This window comes from Chlorocebus sabaeus, chromosome 16, assembly GCF_047675955.1.
Source record: "Chlorocebus sabaeus isolate Y175 chromosome 16, mChlSab1.0.hap1, whole genome shotgun sequence".
Classification (NCBI taxonomy): Eukaryota; Metazoa; Chordata; class Mammalia; order Primates; family Cercopithecidae; genus Chlorocebus; species Chlorocebus sabaeus.
This window is the reverse complement of record NC_132919.1, coordinates 35,838,882-35,857,887: the sequence shown is the minus strand read 5'-3', so window position 1 is coordinate 35,857,887 and position 19,006 is coordinate 35,838,882. Positions and strand designations below refer to the sequence as shown.

Genomic DNA, 19,006 nt, shown 5'->3' with positions numbered 1-19,006 from the left:
TTTGTTGTTGTTGTTGTTGTTGTTCTTATTTTGAGATGGAGTCTTGCTCTGTCGCTCAGGCTGGAGTGCAATGGCATGGTCTCGGTTCACTGAAACCTCCGTCTCCTGGGTTCAAGCGATTCTCCTGCTTCAACCTTCAGAGGAGTTGGAATTACAGGTGCCTGCCACTATGTCTGGCTAATTTTTGTGTTTTTAGTAGAGACGGGGTTTTACCATGTTGTCCAGGCTGGTCTTGACTCCTGACCTCAAGTGATCTGCCTGCTTTGACCTCCCAAAGTGCTGCGATTACAGGCGTGAGCCACCAAGCCCAGCCTGTTTTTGTGTATTTGTTTGTTTTGTTTTGTTTGTTTGTTTTTGAGACAGAGTCTCACTCTGTTGCCCAGGCTGGAGTGCAGTGGCACTGTCTCAGCTCACTGCAACCTCCGCCTCCAGGGTTCAAGCGATTCTCCTGCCTCAGCCTCCTGAATAACTGAGATTACAGGCGTATGCCACCATGCCCGGCCAATTTTTTGTATTTTTAGTAGAGACGGGGTTTCATCATGTTGGTCAGGCTGGTCCTGAACTCCCGATCTGAAGTGATTCACCCTCTTCAGCCTCCCAAAGTGCTGGGATTACAGGCGTGAGCCACCATGCCTGGCCACTTTTTGAAAGTTGCATCATGTGAATGTGCTACTTATTCAAAAACATAAACTAAATTGTTCTTAAAAGAAGGTAAATTTTAAAATAAACATTACACAGTCACATTAAAATCCAAACTAAAACAGTCCCCAGCCGCTGACCATGCACTGGAGGGTCACCTAGGGTCTCGGCTGTAGTCCCCGTTGGGTCCTGGTTCCGCTGCAGAAGGGATATGTGTGGTGTCTAAGTCAGTGGCAGGGCCCTCGGCTGGCTGCCACCATGGCCCGCTCCCCCGCGAGTCTGATGGGTGAGGAGCTGTCAGACAGAGGAGTGGGGGCGCTGCAGGAGAGACGTCCGAGATGGGACGGGACATTTGGGCAGTTGGGGCCGATTTGTCGCCATTTTCACGGGCAGACTTGTGAATTAAGTGGCATGAAATTGAGCACAGACCAGGATCCCCCCCAGAGACGGGGCAGCCCCCGCCCAGGAGGGGAGAAGGCAAGGGGGCGGGAGCAGGAGGGGTGGCCCCGCTCCGCTCCACGCTCAGCTGCTTCTAGGTGCAGATGGAGAGAATGGAAGAGGGAGGGGCTCAGCTCCTCCTCCCGGGCCCCTCCTCACCCTCAGCTTTCCTCCGACAAGCAGAGGGTCTGCCGGACCCCAGCGATGGGCTGAGCCTGGACTGGCTCCCTTGTGCCCAAGCACCCCTAGGAGTCAAGGCTGGGGTGGCAGCCCCACCAGACACCCATTCAGGGGGCCCCTCAGCATCTCTCTGCTTATCTCTGCATCTCTCTGCTGCCATTTTTTGCTCAGTACCGAGAAATGACGACTAAAGGGAAGCAGGGCCTGACACTGCTTCTCTGGATGGATAGAGAAGCTTTTGTGCCAGGAAGAGTTGGAGGCGGCAAAGCATCCAGTGGGAGATATGAGGCTCGTGGGTTCCGGTTTGGGTTCTAACCGGGTGGCTTTGAGTGAGTTCCTTATCCTTTCCTCAGCTTCCCTCTCCTTATCTGTAATAATAATGATAGCAACCCTGGGCCTGGTGGTGTTCTAAGTGTCTTGTGTACTCTACAGCAATTCATTCCATCGTGATAATACCTTATCGGGTAGCACTCTTATCGGTTACACCCCCATTTTACAGATGAGAAAACAGATCATCTGGCCAGTGAGTGGTGAAAATGGGATTTTTGTTTAACACGCTGTCACCTCGGGGAGTCGAGGGGAAGATTAAATGAGATAATGAACGTGTATAGTTTTTCCACGGTGCGTGTGTAACGAATGAGAGCTGCTGTCATCACTGCTCTGTCTGCCCCTAGGCAGGAGACAGGTAGCTCAAATGCAAAATGTTTTCAGATTGCCCAGTTTACATTTCATGGACTTGACAGACGGAAGACGATGGCCCAGGGAAGAAAAGTGACTTGCACAAGGTCACTTGAGCTGGACTAGGACTGGACAGACAGCTCAGTGACCTGAGCCTTTGCTCTCCAGGCCCCTAAGGACATCTCGGGGCTCTGCTGGTGAGCGAGGGCCTACTTTACTTGTCCATGAGAAGAGGCACAGCCTGGAATTTCAGTTCTCCTGGGCACCGCAACCTCCGAGTTCCTCCCGGGGGGGAGTGGGACCTAGCCCCAGCCTGGGTGGGGATGACGAGAGAAGACAGCCTTGTTCTGCCAACCTGGGCACCTCCCGCTGGGCAGAGCTTTGTCCCACAATTAAGAGGGATGTGTTTGCCTCAGCGCCAGGCCCAATGAGCCCACGAAAGCCACAAGGAGCCCTGCAGGTGGCCAGGGGGAGGACAGGCCCCACAGTGCTTAATAGGACCTAATCTCCACCAGCGTTGTTGGAAATGAAAATGAAAAACAGCCGCGATTTTGTGGTTTAAAAATTAGCATGTGTGCCTACATCGTAAGCCCCTGGACTGCATTACCATACAGATTTATCCCAGGCCCAGCACGCGGCCAAAATATGTAATTACACACAGGCTCGGGGTAGAAAAGTTGCTCTCCTCATTGCTATCTATATAATATGGATTTTAAAAAATGAGAGCTAGGTCTGAAATGTTGTGAGGGGCTTACTTCATGAGGTATGCTGCCCATGGCATTTGCAGAGAGGGAAGTTCTCACCCTCTCAGCAGTATGTGATGGGGGGGCACATGGATATGCCAAGTTCAGAGCCATCTCCCCAGGCTGGGGGAAGAGAACAAGGAAGGGAAAGCCTTGCTATGAAGGTCGGTGCTGTCTACGCCCGGGTCCCATTCAGTGCTCTCATTTCCCTCCTCCAATCTGCACAGGAAACGGAAAAGTAGGTATCCTTGTCCTCACTTGAAAGATGAAGACACTTTGGGAGGCTGACATGGGTGGATCACTTGAGGCCAGGAGTTTGAGACCAGCCTGGCCAACATGGTGAAATATGTCTCTACTAAATATACAAAAATTGTCTTGGTGTGGTGGTGCACACCTGTAATCCCAGCTACTCAGGAGGCTGAGGCATGAGGATCACTTGAACCTGGGAGGCAGAGGCTGCAGTGAGCAGAGATCTAGCCACTGCACTACATCACAGGTGACAAATTGAGACTCTGTCTCAAAAGAAAGGAAAAGAAAAAAAAGAAGGAAAGAAAGAGGAAAAAAGAAAAGAAAGAGAAGAAAGAAAAGAAAGAGAAAGCAAGAAAGAGGAAAGAAAAGAAAAGAGAAGGAAGGAAGGAGAAAGAGAGAGAGAGAAATAAAGAAGAGGAAACTGAGGCTGGCAAGTGGCGAAGCCCAAAATTCAAACTCATGACTCCAAAGACTGTGCACTTTCCAATATGGTTCCCAACTTCAACTGATGAACAGAGACTTTAGTTGAAGTCACTGGGGGATGTTGAAGGGGGTAATGGATGCAGGAGGTTTGTATCAGTGTTCAAATATGAAGACTGAAGAGAATTGGGGTCTTCACATAGGGATCGATGGTAGAAAGGAAAAGAAAAACAGAGATCCCAACCATTAGCACAAAACTGACACATAGTAGCTATAGGAAACGAATGATTGGTGGAATGAATGAACCGAAGCCCTAAAATAAAAATCAGCATCCTTGTTCCTGGTTGGGTGGATGATAATACCCAGATAGAGAGAGGAATAAATCAATGTCCCAATGTGGGATCAATGTCCCAATCCAGAGTTGGACAGGAAAGGGAGTTCCAGTGTAGAAATCAATAACCCAGTGAAGATTTGGTTGAGGTCATCAGCATCTCATGTGGGGATCAATGTCCCAATAGAGAATTGGTTGAGAGGAATTGATGCCCACCACCATAGGGATGGGTAAGAAAGTCAACATCCCAATGTAGACATCAATGCCCCAATTCAGAGTTGGTTAAGGAAAATCGATGTTCCAATGTGGGGAGCACTGTCCCAATATTGGGATCGATGGTAGTCAATGATATACAAAAGTGGTGGTAGCAGTGTTCCAATGTGATATCAATGATAGCCAAAGTCCCACTATAGAGATGGATGGGAGTTCATGTCCCAGTGGAGACACCAGCTTGCCAATATGAAGATCAATAGGACACCTATCTGTGACTTCTAGGCTTCCCTTGGAGCTTTTCTACTATTTGCTCTAAAGGAGTGACAGTTCCCAGGGTCCCTACTCTGGCTCAGTCCTCTACTGCAGAAAATTTGGGCATCTACCCCAACACACCCCAGCCTGGTTATCCACAGTAGTTCCTCTTGGAGTTCCCCTTGGACTTCTGTAGCCCATCTCCAGAGACAGCTTGCAAATGAGTCCAAAAGATCCCAGCAGCCTGGAAGAGGCTACTTACTTTCCAGGGATTATTTCCCGCAGGGAGACCAGGCCTCTAGCTCCTCCAGACTCAGCCGAAACCAGTAGCAAGTGAGATACAGTCACAACCAGTCACATTCTCACCCCTTGGCATGATATGTCTAAAAACCAGTTATCCATGTTACTTAACATTGCATCTGTCATTTGAGCAATTGCTTCCCCACATTTTACAGCTGAGAAAAGCAAGGCCCAGAAGAGTAAGTAGGTGGCCGCAGAGAAGTGGCAGAGATGAAACTAGAAGCCTGATCCCCACCTGCCAGTTCAGCCCTTTTCCAGCTGATCTAGGTTGATGTGGCAGAACACACCCCCGCCCCCAGCCTAAGTGGGTTCTGGGAGTGCATCACGCAGTTTAGGCAGACAGGTTCAAAGGATCTGTCCCCCAAACCTTCACTTTCTTGAATCTTTCCCGTCACCACTCAAATGCCCCAAAGTTGGGAGACAGGGAAAAGGCCCCTGTTGCTCTCCAGGGTTGGCAATGGAGTTGAGGGGTGAGATGACTAAAGCCTCCCAGCTTCAGCTGCCCCAGGGGCTTAAGGGGAGGGTGTGATTTTTCCCTTGCTCAGACAAAGGCTGGGGCTGTGGCATCTGTCACCGACTCTTGTGTCTTGCAGCTGCTCTGACAGTCAGACCCAAGGCAGGTGCCAGTTTGGGGAGGGAGGGGCATGAGCACCCTCGACATGCACTCAAACTCCACTTCTTCCCCTCACCCTCACGTGTAAATGCAGTGTCTCCTGCCGCCCTTCCCCACCCCAACAAGCCTACCTTGTCCCTCCAAGACATAGGGTTTGAGGGATAAGACCCGCATTCCCCATGGCTCTACTACCCCTTCCCCAAGCACTTGTCCTGCCAAGTTCTGCTGCCATCGCCCTTGGGCACCTTTGCCCAGCCAAGGAGGAGCTGGGGAGAGGGACTGTCTGGCAGGAGATAGGGGACCCTTGTGCCTGATGGGATGTCTGTTTACTCAAGCTTCTCTTCTGGGACCAGAGAGTTTTCTTCAGGCCTCCTGAGAGGCTGGATCCTCCAGTTCTTCACCCTTGGAAGGGGAGAGGCGAGGTATACAAACTCACGGAGATGAGCAGACACTGCTGCAAGGGGAGGGAGAGAGCCTGGGGTATTGTCAGACTAGGTGTGTGTGTGAGAGAACATGAGAACACATCCCCCCCCCACTCAGGGATATTCATACACATTTTTGCAGACACACATGCGTACATGTGCACGCGTGCACACATGCACTCTCCTGAAGCCGTGTGACAAGTTGGAAAAGTGTTTCAAATACCCAATCAGAACTCTGTGTTCTCCATCTTTTCAAAAATATTTATTTATTCACATATTTATTAAAATCACATTACAACCCCATCCCCACTTTCTTTTTAATGTGTAAAGAAAAGCTTGAGGCAAAAAAAAAAAAAAAAAATGTTTAATTAAAAAGAAATGTAAAGTTGTCATTTAAAAAGAAAAAAGAAAATGTCTAAGGCAGCCGAGACTCCTCCATTTAGGTGACGAATTGTAAAATCTATGATCTTCCATGTATTTTCCTTTTAATTCTACGAGCAGGGAGAATATGGTCAGTGCAGCAGTGGAGCCAGGCGGAGGAAGATGGGGGTGGTGATGAGAATGTCCCTATGAAGAAGATGATACAGGGGAAAAAGAATATTTCTGTGCAAGCTGCTTGGTGGGAAAAAATGTAAATTTTATACAAAGATGCTCCCAAGCCCCCTCCCCAGTGCAAACCTCTAGACTTCTTGCTCCCACTCCCAACCTCCCAGCCACCTCCCTCTTCTCCTCCCTGCCTGTCCCAGGCCTCTTCTTCCCTCCCTCCCTTGCAGCCCCCGCCCCTCCCCAGGGCCCCCTCCTCAGATGCAATCCCCCTGCTGTAATTTCTGGGGGAATTGCTTCATCTCGGGTGCAGATATATTTGTGTCAAGGTGCAGCTGCACAGATAGCCTTCCTCTATGCATAGTAAGAGGGTTTCAGAGAGAGAGGTTGTGCCCAGAGCAAGGCCTTATCAGAGCAAGCTGCCTGCCATTTATCTGATTCCCCATCAAATAGGAAAACGGGCCTCAGGCTGCTGCTTCCACTTTCCTTGGGAAAGCCATGGGGGGAATAATAATTTACTCCAATCTTTTTGTTTCCAGCGCTCACCTTCAGCCTGACACAGCCCTTCTACCACTCCCCGCTTCCAGCAACGCCAGCCTGGGGGTACAAGGTTGAGCCCCAGCTCCCAAGGGCCCACCCCAGGGACACCCCCAGAAATGCCCTTGCTGGTTGAGTGGACCTTCATAATGGATTGGCACGAGCTGGAGAAGATCCCCTTTGGCATCAGGGAGTGTAGGCACAGGAGAAAGGAGGCAGAGACCCGGTGGGGAGCGGGGGAGGCTTGGCCTGGCTGCAGGGGGCCTGGCTTCCTTCCCAGCCCCCACACATATGCAGATCCCCCACGAACTCTCATTGTGTGTGTGTATGTGTGAGTGCTCACGCGCCCAGATGCACATGCAGCCCTTGTATGAGAACTTGTCGATACCTTTATCTGTGTGTCTGTCCATCTGTCTGTCTGTCTGTGTCTGAGGAGGAGATGAATGGGGGACTGAGGGTGGTTTCTGTTCTATGTCACAGACTCTGACCTCTCATCTCAGTTCACAATCCCAACAGCCATGAACAAGACCAAGACAGGATGACAGGGAGTGTCTGAAAGGGAATGAGCAGTGGGCAAGGGAGGGGTCCCAGCCAGGCCTGGCGGTGGGTCGTCTTGCGTCACCCTCCCTGGCGAAGGCTGCTCCAGGGAGCAGCAGGCAGCCCATCTGGTGCAGGAGCTGCAGAGAGGTGGGCAGCGGGGAGAGGGCTGCTCCCCACAGGCCAGCCATAAATCACAGTTATGTGGCCAGGGGGCAGGGGGCAGCCGTAGCAGCACACGCAGGACGAGGCAGAGAGGCCAGGGTCAGGTGCAGCTGTAAATTGTCACCTAAATGCTTCCAAGTGAAGGCTAATCAGAGCACAGTGACAGAACACACCCGGCTCAACCCTGCCCCAGTGGGCACACTCATGTCTGTGCAATCACAGACACACCCACAGATACAAAAGCACATCAGGACATGTTCTGCATATAAAGCTGCACACGCAAAGGTGTCACACCCATACCAGGATACACAGACATACATGCTTGCTACTACCATGTGTGCATGTGTTCAGACACATACTCCCAGGCAGCCCTGTACCCATCATGTTCACTCAGACCCAAGGACACAGATCTACCTAACACCCCTGGGTGGATGCGCCCATGCACAGGTGGGCATGGAGAGTGGAGAGCAGACACTGTCTGATGCCCAGGGCTAGCATGATCTGGAGGTCAAATCCCCCACAGGGAAGATGCAGGAATGAAAAGAGGGAGACGTGCTGAGTGGAACTGGGCCACCCCAGCCCTGGAACCCCGGTGACTATGCTCTCCTCCCAACCTCTCCCTGGCTGGGCCTTCATGCCATTCACCAGCCTTTCTCTAGAAGGTCATTCCTCAAATGTGAAGAGTTCACACTGCACCCATGCTGGAGTAAGATGGAGTTTGGTCTCTCCTGCACCCATGCTGGAATAAGATGGAGTTGGTCTCTCCCTGCACCCATGCTGGAATAAGGCTCTTTCACTCATTCACTGCCATCTACTAGGCATTGTGCCAGGCTCTGGCAATAGAATGCCCCATCTTCAAATGTAAAACCTAGCAGAGACAAATGAGCAGATGCTTACGGCACATGGAGATCCTTGCTGCAAGCAAGGTTAGCCCAGGACAGTGAGGACATGGCAGAGGGGGACAAGAAAGGCATTCTGGAGGAAACTATGCCCAAGCTGAGGCCTGACACGTGGGAGCCAGCCAGGTGGAGAAGCAGAGTGAAAGAGGGAAGTGCCCAACCCTCCCAGAGAATGTCCATGACAACAGGTAAGGAAGGCAGGTGATAGGACGGCCCTTGACATGTGCTGAGGCACCCCACAAGGTATCCACCTCTGAGCCTTGAAATCAGCAGTGAGACTGCTATACTCCCTTACCTGGACCCCTCAGGGGACACCCAACTTGCATCTCCTAGGGCTTCCCTGGCTACTCTTGTACCCTGTTCTCCATGCAAAGGCAACCTGACCAGAGGCAGAACTGACAGCTGGACCCAGCCTCCAGCAGGTGGCATCATCATTGGTCAATGGAACAAGGATGAGGAGCCCTGAGGGGCACTGAAAACAAAAGCACCAAGCCTCCTTCACCAGCCCTCTTCTCTCAGCCCTCTTCTCTCAGCCCTCTTCTCTCAGGCTTCCTGGAAATCCGCAGAGATTCAGCGAAATCTCTGATTCATTCTCCATGCAGAGGCTTTCCAAAGGTGCTCAGGGTAGCTCTGTGAATTCCATGGAGCGCCTGGGATTGAGGGTGATGAGGATGGGTTGAAAAGCAGGACTCTGGGACCCCAGCCTCAGTTCTTCCCTTCATCTTCTTGCTCTATTGGGCTTCGTAACAGGACTGCATTTGAACAAAAGACTCAGTGTGAGAAAAGCGCCAACGCATAGGACAAAGTCCAAAGGCAGCTTGGCATTCAGCAACCCCCAACTTCACCCTCTCTGCCCTTACTCCTGTGACTCAGCCCAGGGGTCTCTCCACAGCCCTCAACACTCCCCTGCTCCCTCATCCCGCCAGCCCTCCCATACGCACCAGTCCCCTTATCCCTCCCGCCCCTGCCCTACCCTGACCCTCTTGCCAAGCCAAACTCCAACTCTGCATTTTCATTTCCAAACGCTCCATGAGTACTTGCAACATACACGCACTGTATCTTGTGAGTCTCCTCCAGAGAAGTCTGGGAGATGTAGCTTCATTTTACAAATGAGAAAACCGAGGCTCGAGAGCTGAAATGATCTGCTCAGGTCACTGTGACCTTAGGAAAGCTGCAGGAAAGCTCATTCTGGGCCTGACCTAAGCCTCCAGGCACAGAATTGATCCCCCTCTCTTCCCTCCCACGCAGAATGACCATGGAGCAGGGGCTCTCCTCTCCTCATTTTTGCACCAAGGCTTAGAAGAAGGCACAGGTTTCTGGGGGTCAGTGGTCAGAGATGAGAAAGGGGAAGAAGAGGACCCAGGCATCCTCAGGAGCAAAGAGTAGGGGCAGGGAGCCATGCCATGGACCAGACGGCCCCAGGGGAAGGGGTGCCAGTGGCTCACATGTTCACAAAGTGAGGCCTGGCCTGGCCACCATGTCCACGGACATCTTCAGGTGTGAGTGTCTCTGTTGCCCAGGCTGGAGTGCAGTGGTACGATCTTGGCTCACTGCAACCTCCACTTTCCGGGTTCAAGCAATTCTCCTGCCTAAGCCTCCTGAGTAGCTAGGATTACAGGCGCATACCACCATGCCCAGCCAATTTTTGTATTTTTAGTAGAGAGAGGGTTTTGCCATGTTAGCCAGGCTGGTCTCGAACTCCTGACCTCTGGTGATCCGCCCACCTCGGCCTCCCAAAGTGCTGGAATTACAGGCGTGAGCCACCGTGCCCAGCCAAGTGTCCTGTCTCTCTTAAGGGGGTGGCTCCTTCCGGTCAGGTAGAACAAGAGAGAAGAGAGCAGAGGCTCGGACTCTCAGGCATGCTTCCGAAACTTTTGGAGCCCCGATTTTCTCATCTCCTCAATGGTACGAGTAACATTAAATAGCATCTGTCCAGGATTGTTGGGAGAACTCAGTGTGACTGTGCCGGGAGCCTGTGCAGTGCAGGCTCTCCACACATGCCCGTGGCTTCCTCCTGCCCTGAGCATGAGGGTGGCTACATGCTTGTTAATTGATGGATGTGCCTGGGTTGAGGACATTACATCTTGAGGTAGCTGGAACTACAAAGGGCCTCTGCTCTGCGCTTGGCCTGCACATGACATGGTGTGAGCGAGGAGTCCTTTTTTCTTCTTCCCCTACCCACTGCCTGTCCTCTCTTGCCCTGGGGAAGGACCAGCCCCCACAGAGCTTAAACAGATAAAGAACATGGAGCAGCCCTTTCCCAGCCGGTTCAGGGGTTTTTCTCCTAGGTAGGGCCGCCCTCGACCCACAGCCCAGCCCAGCCTCACAGAGGCCTCTGATCCCCCTCATGGATCACTGTAAATGGGCCCAGTGCTTTCCATCACCACTGCAGACAACAGCCTGATACAAATTGGCAGGCAAAGGAGGGGACAGTCGATACGGATTAGAAGGAAGGACCTCCCCTGGCCTGGAGCCTGGGGTCCCCATTGATCAGCATCTTCACTGAGGAAGCCAGCTTGGCCAGCGGCCAGTGGGCACCCAGGTGGGGGCCATGGCCTCAGTCTGCCACCTTACCCCGCCAAAAGGTCCTGAAGAACTGGAGACCCCCAAGTGCACTTTGTAGAGGGGGAAACAAAAAATCAAGGAGAGATGGGGGAGAAGCAAGCAGGCAACCCAGCCTGAGTCCTAGCCCCAGCCAACCCTGCACCTCCAGCAGAGCCAGTTTTTCTTGGTGTTGAGAAAATGGTCAGCAGCTTGTCACAGTTCAGTGAGTCTAAACAGCCCTCTGGAAATGTTGAATTTCAGTCCCAATGCAGAGATACCCATATACATGCCTGCCTCTCCTCCCGCCCCTTCCTGAAACACAAACAGTTCTCTCATGGCTGCATACACGCCATGCAATCCAATTCTGTTCAAGAGCATTTGTTGAGTACCCATGTGTGCTAGGCACTGCAACTATAGACAGCTTCGTGCCCTAAGGAATATACATCTAAGAGAAAAGACTAATGTGGCAAGAGGTCATCATAGGGCTGGGGGAAAGGTGCACCTACAGAAGTACAAGCAATGTATAGAGGAAGGAGCGATCAGCTCGGGTTGGGGATGGCACTCTTCAGGAGATGTCTCAGCAGGGTTTCTAAGGATGAACAGGAGTTTGCCAGGTAAACATGGTGATACATGGATTGTTATCATCTTGCTTCCCACCAACATCTGGCCACACACGGAGCTGTCCTCCCTTTGCTGCCTGTGCACTTTCCATTACGAGTTTCTTTAACTCACAACACCCTCTATGCTGTTCCACTTCCCTGAAATGTTCTTTCCCTTCATCCCTGACTATTCTCTATTCAATCTTCAAGGCTCACCTTAAAGAACTATCTCTCCTCAGAGACAGCTATGGCCCCCCTAATTAGAGGTAACCATAGCATCCTACATCTTCCATTTCCTAACTCTAACACACTTGTATTTGCTTGTTTGCTCCATGAGGGCAAGGACTATATTGTACCTTACTACACCTGAGACAGTGCCTGACATATTTCAAGAGCTCGCTGATTGGTTGATTTGCTGGCTGGTTGGTTGGTTGGTTGGTTGGTTGGTTGGTTGGTTGGGTGGATGGATGAATGGACGGATGGATGGATGGATGGATGGATGGATGGATGGATGGATGGATGGACAGATGGATGGATGGATGCATGGATGGATGGATGGGTGGATGCATGGATGGATGCATGGATGGATGGGTGGGTGGACAGTTTGTTCAAGAAGCTAAAGTAAAGAGAAATTAGGACTGCAGAGATATATAGAGTACAAGGGAATGGGATAACCGTGGTAGAATCATGGGAGATGAAACTGAAGAGTCTGCCAGGGGTGGGATTGTGGAAGGTCCTGTAGCCATGCCTAGAACACATTGACATACAAAGTGAACCCTAGAACCTTAGCAGTATGTTCTGGAGATAATAGCATCTTTGAAGGGATAGAAAAGAGATGATACCTTTCCTCCCTATCATAAGGGTCACAGCCAACATTTCTATAACAAAAACCAAGTTAATAAGAGAAAAGCATTAAATGTATTTAAGCAAAGTTTTATGTGACACAGGAGCCTTCAGAAATGAAAAACCAAAGCTTCAGAAAAAACTGTCTATTTATATGTTTAGGTTCAATGAATAATGGACAGCCATATAGAAATGTGATTAGACAGAAAAGATATGACCTAACAGTAATAGACTGAGTGGGGGAGCCCAGCAAGGCCTGTCTGTTCAGATTCTTCTTGGCCTCTCTGCGTAGCATTCCTTCCTCCCTGGTATAGGGCAGGGCCCCTTCTGGAATGAGGGTCTTATGACCTACTATCAGACAAGATAGGTCAGAGAATTTCTTTATGGCCAACTCCTACACAGAAAGGCGGGGGAGGGGGAGAGCAATATTTCTAGTTTCCATGACCTGTCTTGGAGAAGAGGAATTCTAGTTTCCATGGCCTGCCCTGGGGCAGAAAAGGGAGCAGGAGAAAAAAGGCCAGGAGAAGGTCAGAGAGAGACTTTGTTTCTGAGGTCCCACCAATGTCCTCCAGTTCAAAGTACTCAGCATGCCAAAGCGCCAAACTGCAGGGTATCATTTTCTAATCCCCAATAGCTTCATTTTACAAATGAGGAAGCTGAGGTCCAGAGAAGTGGGGCTTGCTACAAATCCCCCAGAGGGCAGAAGCAATGGCTCTGCTGAGATTATACCCCTGGGCTTGGGCTCCTGGTCCATGGGCACACTCAGCTTCCTATATCCCCGGAGGGATTAGAAGTGATAAGGTATGCCCTTACTTTCCATGGGCCTCCTAGGTTGGGCCTTCCTCTCTGGATATACTGCCGAAGGCCATGTGCTCCGCTCCCCTGCACACAGCACCTGTATCCATCAGAGCAAGCGACTGAAACCCAACTTAATCTAGTTTCATCCAAAAGGGGAGAATTGGCCTGTGTAACTGGGAAAGGCAGGTGCAGCTGACTTCAGGTGCAGCTGGATCCAGGCACTCAAACAATATTGCCAAATCTTACAATTCTGTGTCTGTCTCTGTGTTGGCTACATCCTCTCCTCCTGATGGGCTTCCTTCATCTGGGGTAAGAAGGATGGGCGAGGACAGATGGCATGACCTCATGGACCTCATGGTAAGGTAGAGAGAGGGAAAACTTGCCTCTGTATATACAATCCCAGCTAAATCTTCCAGTGGCTCCAATTCAGGTTCAGTCCCTGTGGTTAGAAAAATGGGGCACTATGATTGGGCAATCCTAAATTTCTGGATCTCATGTCTGTGTTAGAGGCCAGGAGAGGGCATGGCACAGTGATTGACAGCTCATCCATTGAAATGGAAAGGAGAGGACAATTGCTTCTCGGCCTTTTGGCTAAGATCAAGTGAAAGGAGACGACATTATTTCAAAGGGAAGGGGTGCTGTTCAGAGCAAGGGAGGGATGTTGAGCAGTCAAAAATGACAGATGGCCACAGCAGTCCTATTCCAGTGCTGGATAACAGGGCAGCACCTGGATGAGTCCTTGAATATAATAATAATAATAATAATAATAATAATAATAATAATAGGCTGGGCATGGTGTCTCACGCCTGTAATCCCAGCACTTTGGGAGGCCAAGGCGGGCAGATCACCTGAGATGTTCAAGACCAGCCTGGCCAACATGGTGAAACTCCATCTCTACAAAAGTTAGATGGGTGTGGTGGCCCTTGCCTGTAATCCCAGCTACTTGGAAGGCTGAGGCAGGAGAATTGCTTGAACTCAGGAGACGTAGGTTGCAGTGAACTGCGATAGCACCACTGCACTCCAGCCTGGGTGACAGAGCAAGACTCCATCTCAATAATAATAATAATAATAATAATAGCTTTTTTTTTTTTTTTTTTTTTTTTTTTGAGACGGAGTCTCGCTCTGTCACCCAGGTTGGAGTGCAGTGGCCAGATCTCAGCTCACTGCAAGCTCCGCCTCCCGGGTTCACGCCATTCTCCTGCCTCAGCCTCCCGAGCAGCTGGGACTACAGGCGCCCACCACCTCGCCCGGCTAGTTTTTGTATTTTTTAGTAGAGATGGGGTTTCACCGTGTTAGCCAGGATGGTCTCGATCTCCTGACCTCATGATCCGCCCGTCTCGGCCTCCCAAAGTGCTGGGATTACAGGCTTGAGCCACCGTGCCCGGCCAATAATAGCTTTTAGAGTATCTTATACAAGTACTCTGCATACATTGTCTTATTTAATCTCATTTAAATTTGGAGTGAGCAGGTTTGAGTCCCAGCTCTGCCATTTATCAGACCCTGGGCTTGTCACTGAAACCTTTTGAACCTGTTTCCAATCTGTAAAATGGGAAGAATACAGCCCGTCTTCCTGGAGATGTAGGGAGGGTTCCCTGGCAACTGTGAAAGGATACACAACGTTAGGAGTAGGAAAGGCTCCCGGTAATGCTTGCTCACTGATCCTGGGTGCAGACAAGGAACCAGGAGACACTTTGAGCAAACCACAAGGCGTTCAGGCCAAAGAAGCGATGGGCTGACTTCCAGCCCGATTCCCTGGGAGCCCTGGGCTGGGTGGGGCCCTCCTGGCCTGGTCACTCTCCACACAGGTGAGAAGGGTGGAAAGAGGAGTTAATGGATCACAGGGCTGGGCAGGAAGAGAGGATTTTTCATTTTAAAATGTTCTGAAATAATTCATATTTGCTTTGCGGGATGGTGTTGTGCGCTGTCAGCTCTGTAATAACTTTTAGGCCTTTATTTATTGTTTTGCCTTAATGATTTCATGTTGCGCCAGTGTCGAGAATTCTCAGTGTCTTGTAACACATGTCAGAGAAGACTCAGGCCATGGCAGGCATGGAGGGAGGGGGTCATGCTCCCCCACAGACCCCACTGGTCTCCAGGAGATGGCAGAGCCTAGAGCAGAAAGTGGAGGCTGTCAACCTCTGTGCAGTTATCTGCGAGCACCAATTCTCAACAACACCCTAGGGAGCTGGTACTATTATCCCATTTTATAGAAGTGAAAACTGAGCCTTGAAACAATCACAAGACTCGTCGTCTGATCTTGTGTGACCAAGCCAGGATTTAAACACAGGCCTGTTGGTGGGTCTTCAACTTCGGCACATACAGAAATTACCTAGAGAGGGCCGGGCGCAGTGGCTCACGCCTGTAATCCCAGCACTTTGGGAGGCCGAAGCAGGTGGATCACAAGGTCAGGAGTTCGAGACCAGCCTGGCCAATATGGTGAAACCCCGTCTCTACTAAAAATACAAAAATTAGCCAGGTGTGGTGGCGGGTGCCTGTAATCCCAGCTACTTGGGAGGCTGAGGCAGGAGAATCACTTGAACCCAGGAGGCAGAGGTTGCAGTGAGCCGAGATCCTGCCACTGAAGGGATCCCACTCCTGGGTGACAGAGCAAGACAAAAGAAAGGAAGAGAGAAAGAGAGAAAGAGAGAGAGAGAGAGAGAGAGAGAGAGAGAGAGAGAGAGAGGAAGGAAGGAAGGAAGGAAGGAAGGAAGGAAGGAAGGAAGGAAGGAAGGAAGGAATAAATAAATCACCTAGTGAGAATCTGAAAAACAGGTTCCTAGCACCCAACTGCGGAGATGGAATTCAGTAGGTCTAGGATGGGGGCTGAAGCTCTGCATTTAATAAGGTGCCCAGATGAGTCACAGTCATAGGAACTCAGCTGGTGGCTGGGACCACACTAGTCACATAATCAGTGGGACCCAGTTCCTCAAGAATTATGGTCCCAGGACTGGCCCATTTCTCTCACAAATGTCCCATCAGCTACTCCTGTTCCTCTGCCATTCTCCATCCTGCATCTCCGAGGACTTGAACTGCCCCCCACCCACAGACCTCTAGCCCCTTCTGTGAAGCTGGGAAAGGAAGAGGAGGGGAGGGGAGGAAGGGGAGGCTTTCTTGGTTGCCATGGTGATTCTCCACCTCCCAGTCTGTGGGGGGAGGCAGCTTCATTGTGAGCCTCCAGCCAAGGCCTGGAGGGCAGCAAGCTGTCCTGGGCTGGGAATATGCAGAGGGGTGGGAAGAGGACTCTAGTCACTGGGGAGAGGGGAACAGGGAAGATGGGCTGGGGAACAAGGAGGAGGACCCTCGGCCCAGGGCAGCCGGAGCAGAGAGCCAGCCTCTCCAGATGCTGGGGCTGCCAGCCTTCAGCCCAGGGGGCGGAGAGGGGTGTGTGCAGGAGCTGAGGCTGACAGGGCCTGATGCTCCCTGAGCCCAGAGCTGGCAGAAGACCCGGGGCAGGTGGTGGCAGAGATGCAGGGACCGGAGAGACAGCTAGAGAGGCTGGCGCAGGACAGAGTCAGAGCCACGAGGGCTGGGAAAGACCAGGGCTCAGAAAGCAAAGGAGAGATAAAGAAAAATAAAACAAAGCAAGAGAACCCCTCAAGGACCCCAGGCCATGGCCCACTCCCACCCCCAGCGGGGCCAGAGCTGGCACGGCCTGGGGTCCCAGCCTGCTGGGCTGGGCTGGCAAACCGGATGGCACAGGCTGCGGCAGAGGCAGATGGAGCAAGGAGGGGCCTGACCCATGGCCCGCTGGGGAATGGCTGGGATTGTCTGTTCTTTGGAGCCCTCCCACTGTCCCCCAAACCTCCTGCCTCTGGGAGCATGCTGGGGAAACAGGGAGAAAAAAAGAAGCAACATTTCGGAGCCAGCGTCTCCACCTCCTCCTGCTCCACGTTGGCCTTCTTTCCCTGCCAGTGGCACGTGCTGCCTGCTCCCAACATGGCTCTGGCAAAGACCAGGACATTGTTGGGGGGCTGGAGAGTGATGTAGGGGAGAGGGAGAGAGGAGGGAAAGAGGCTGGGAGGCGACAACTCAGAGGGGAGGAAGAGGAAGAAAAGGAGAGCCCTCCAGATGGCAGAGGCCATCCCTCTCCACCAGTATTTTTGAAGCAAGCACTTACTTGGTACCAGGCCCCACTGAGTAGTTCATGTGTATTCACACTCACTTACTCCTTCCAACAGCCCTATTTCGTAGGTGCTGTTGTTTTAATCCCCATTTCATAGGTGAGAAACTGAGGCAGAGAGGGGTTGAGTGACCTGCCCAAGTGACAAGCTGGGAATCAGCAGGAAGAGGGTCTGAACCTAGGAGAGGTTCAGAGGTTGCTCTCTTAGCCACCACACTTTCCTGTCCTTCACGCCCCTCACCCACATGTTGAGTATTTCAGTAATTTTTTTCTTCTTACTCATCTTTTCTCAGCGTTTCTCCAGCCAGCCTTTACTCCTTCTGGTGGCGTGTCCCAGTTTGCCTGGGCCTCCAGGCCAGCACCAGGACACGAATGGCTGGGAGCAAACACATCACATGTGTGGACGTATGGACACACGGACACACATGCACGACTGCTGTGGAGTCCACCAACATGTGAATGTATGTACACATCTGTACAGAACAGGTGCGCACACCCGTGTCTGTGTACGTGCACACGGGTCCATTCGCGCATGTGAGGCCATCATTCATACCACACCGTGGGTGGGTCTTGAGTTCTCACCCACAGAGCATTAACTGTGGCAAAATAATCCCAAACAATGGTTGAGCCAAAAAAAATCTGTTTGGCTTTGTACTAAAGTGCTGCTTGGCATATGGGGTTTTTGGCAATACATTTACCTTTCTAGGTTTAGCTTGGGCTGATGTGGCTTCCTGCATGTCAACCTCTGAGAACCTGCCAGATGCCAGGCCCTCGGCAAGGCACCACCCAGACAGTCTCTCCATGCCTCATGGCAGCCACGAGGCAGGGCTTGCCATCCCCATCTTACAGAACCCTGAGACTGAGCGAGTTCCCGTTTGCACAGACTCACAGGAGAGTGAGGATTCGAACCCCAGGGCAGCTCAAGGGTCAGTAAAGCTTGAGTGCCTGCAGGTGGGTTGTGAGCCAGACATGTGACCTCCCAGGCGTGCCTCATCCGTCTGGAATGTGGCTGCCTCACCGTCTGGTCACGTCTGGGCCCCTCTTCGGCAGCCAGGCTGGTGGGTAGGCAGGGGCTGTGGTGGCTCACGCTGAGCTGCTCTACAGAAGGCCCCACACAGGGCCGGGTGCAGCGAGGTATGAAAAAGGCTTTTCCCCAGCGATGACGAACACGATAGTGATGGCTCAGACTACACAAAGAACAGACAGACTCATCACCACCACCTAGACACAGGCATATCCATTCCTTCAGTATTTCTCAAGCACCTACTATGTGCCTGGCATTTATTGAGCTCTGAGGACCATGCAAATAGGAATCAAGCTTGAACCCTGCCTTCCTGCCAATAGCTAAGAGAACAGTGATCAGGTGTGGAAACAGCTTCCATTACAAGGCTGAAAACACCTGAATGCCGTAAGAGAAATGCAGATGAAAAATGAGAGTCTATTTCCCACTGGGGACATCAAGGTAGCCCTCCTGGAGAAAGAGGTTCCTGATGGGTCTGGAAGAGCGGGTGATTTGATGCAGTAATGCAAGTGAAGAGGTTCTTGGTTTTCTAAAGAGCACAGTTCAAGACATAGGACGGGATATTGGTGGGTGGACATAGGGAAAGCAAGTAGCTCCATTTGTCTGTGGCAAAACTGTGTGAAGGGAGTGGTGGGAGGTAGGTTAGGGTCAGATGACAAGATCTTGAGATGCTGGACTAAGAGTATGGGTTTTATAGATAAGAGGGAGCCATTAAAGATTGTTGAACAGGAGAAATCCTTGGGACCTGTTTTATTTAGTCCGGACTAATCTGCAGTTGTGAACAAAGTAATAGATTGGAAATATACATGCATGCACACATACATGACATGTACATCTTCAGAAATGTGCAGACGTGGCAGACCCAGTGGCTCACACCTATAGTCCCAGCACTTTGGGAGGCCGAGGTGGGGGCATTGCTTGA

At 51.3% G+C, this 19,006-nt stretch overlaps 1 protein-coding gene across 2 annotated transcripts in view; it reads right to left on the bottom strand.

Annotated features, from left to right (window-relative positions):
- Positions 1-19,006, bottom strand: part of LOC119622100 (uncharacterized) — a 76,220-nt gene that overhangs the window by 21,808 nt on the left and 35,406 nt on the right. The window contains exons 2-3 of one of the 2 annotated variants that reach the window (XR_005238702.2): positions 8,455-8,911; positions 5,756-6,045 (exon numbers count right to left, since the gene is read on the bottom strand). The exons of the other annotated variant lie outside the window; for it this stretch is intronic. The gene's annotated coding sequence lies outside the window, so the exon portion shown is untranslated. Of the gene's footprint in view, positions 1-5,755; positions 6,046-8,454; positions 8,912-19,006 lie in introns of those variants that run through there. 2 annotated transcript variants of the gene reach the window in all.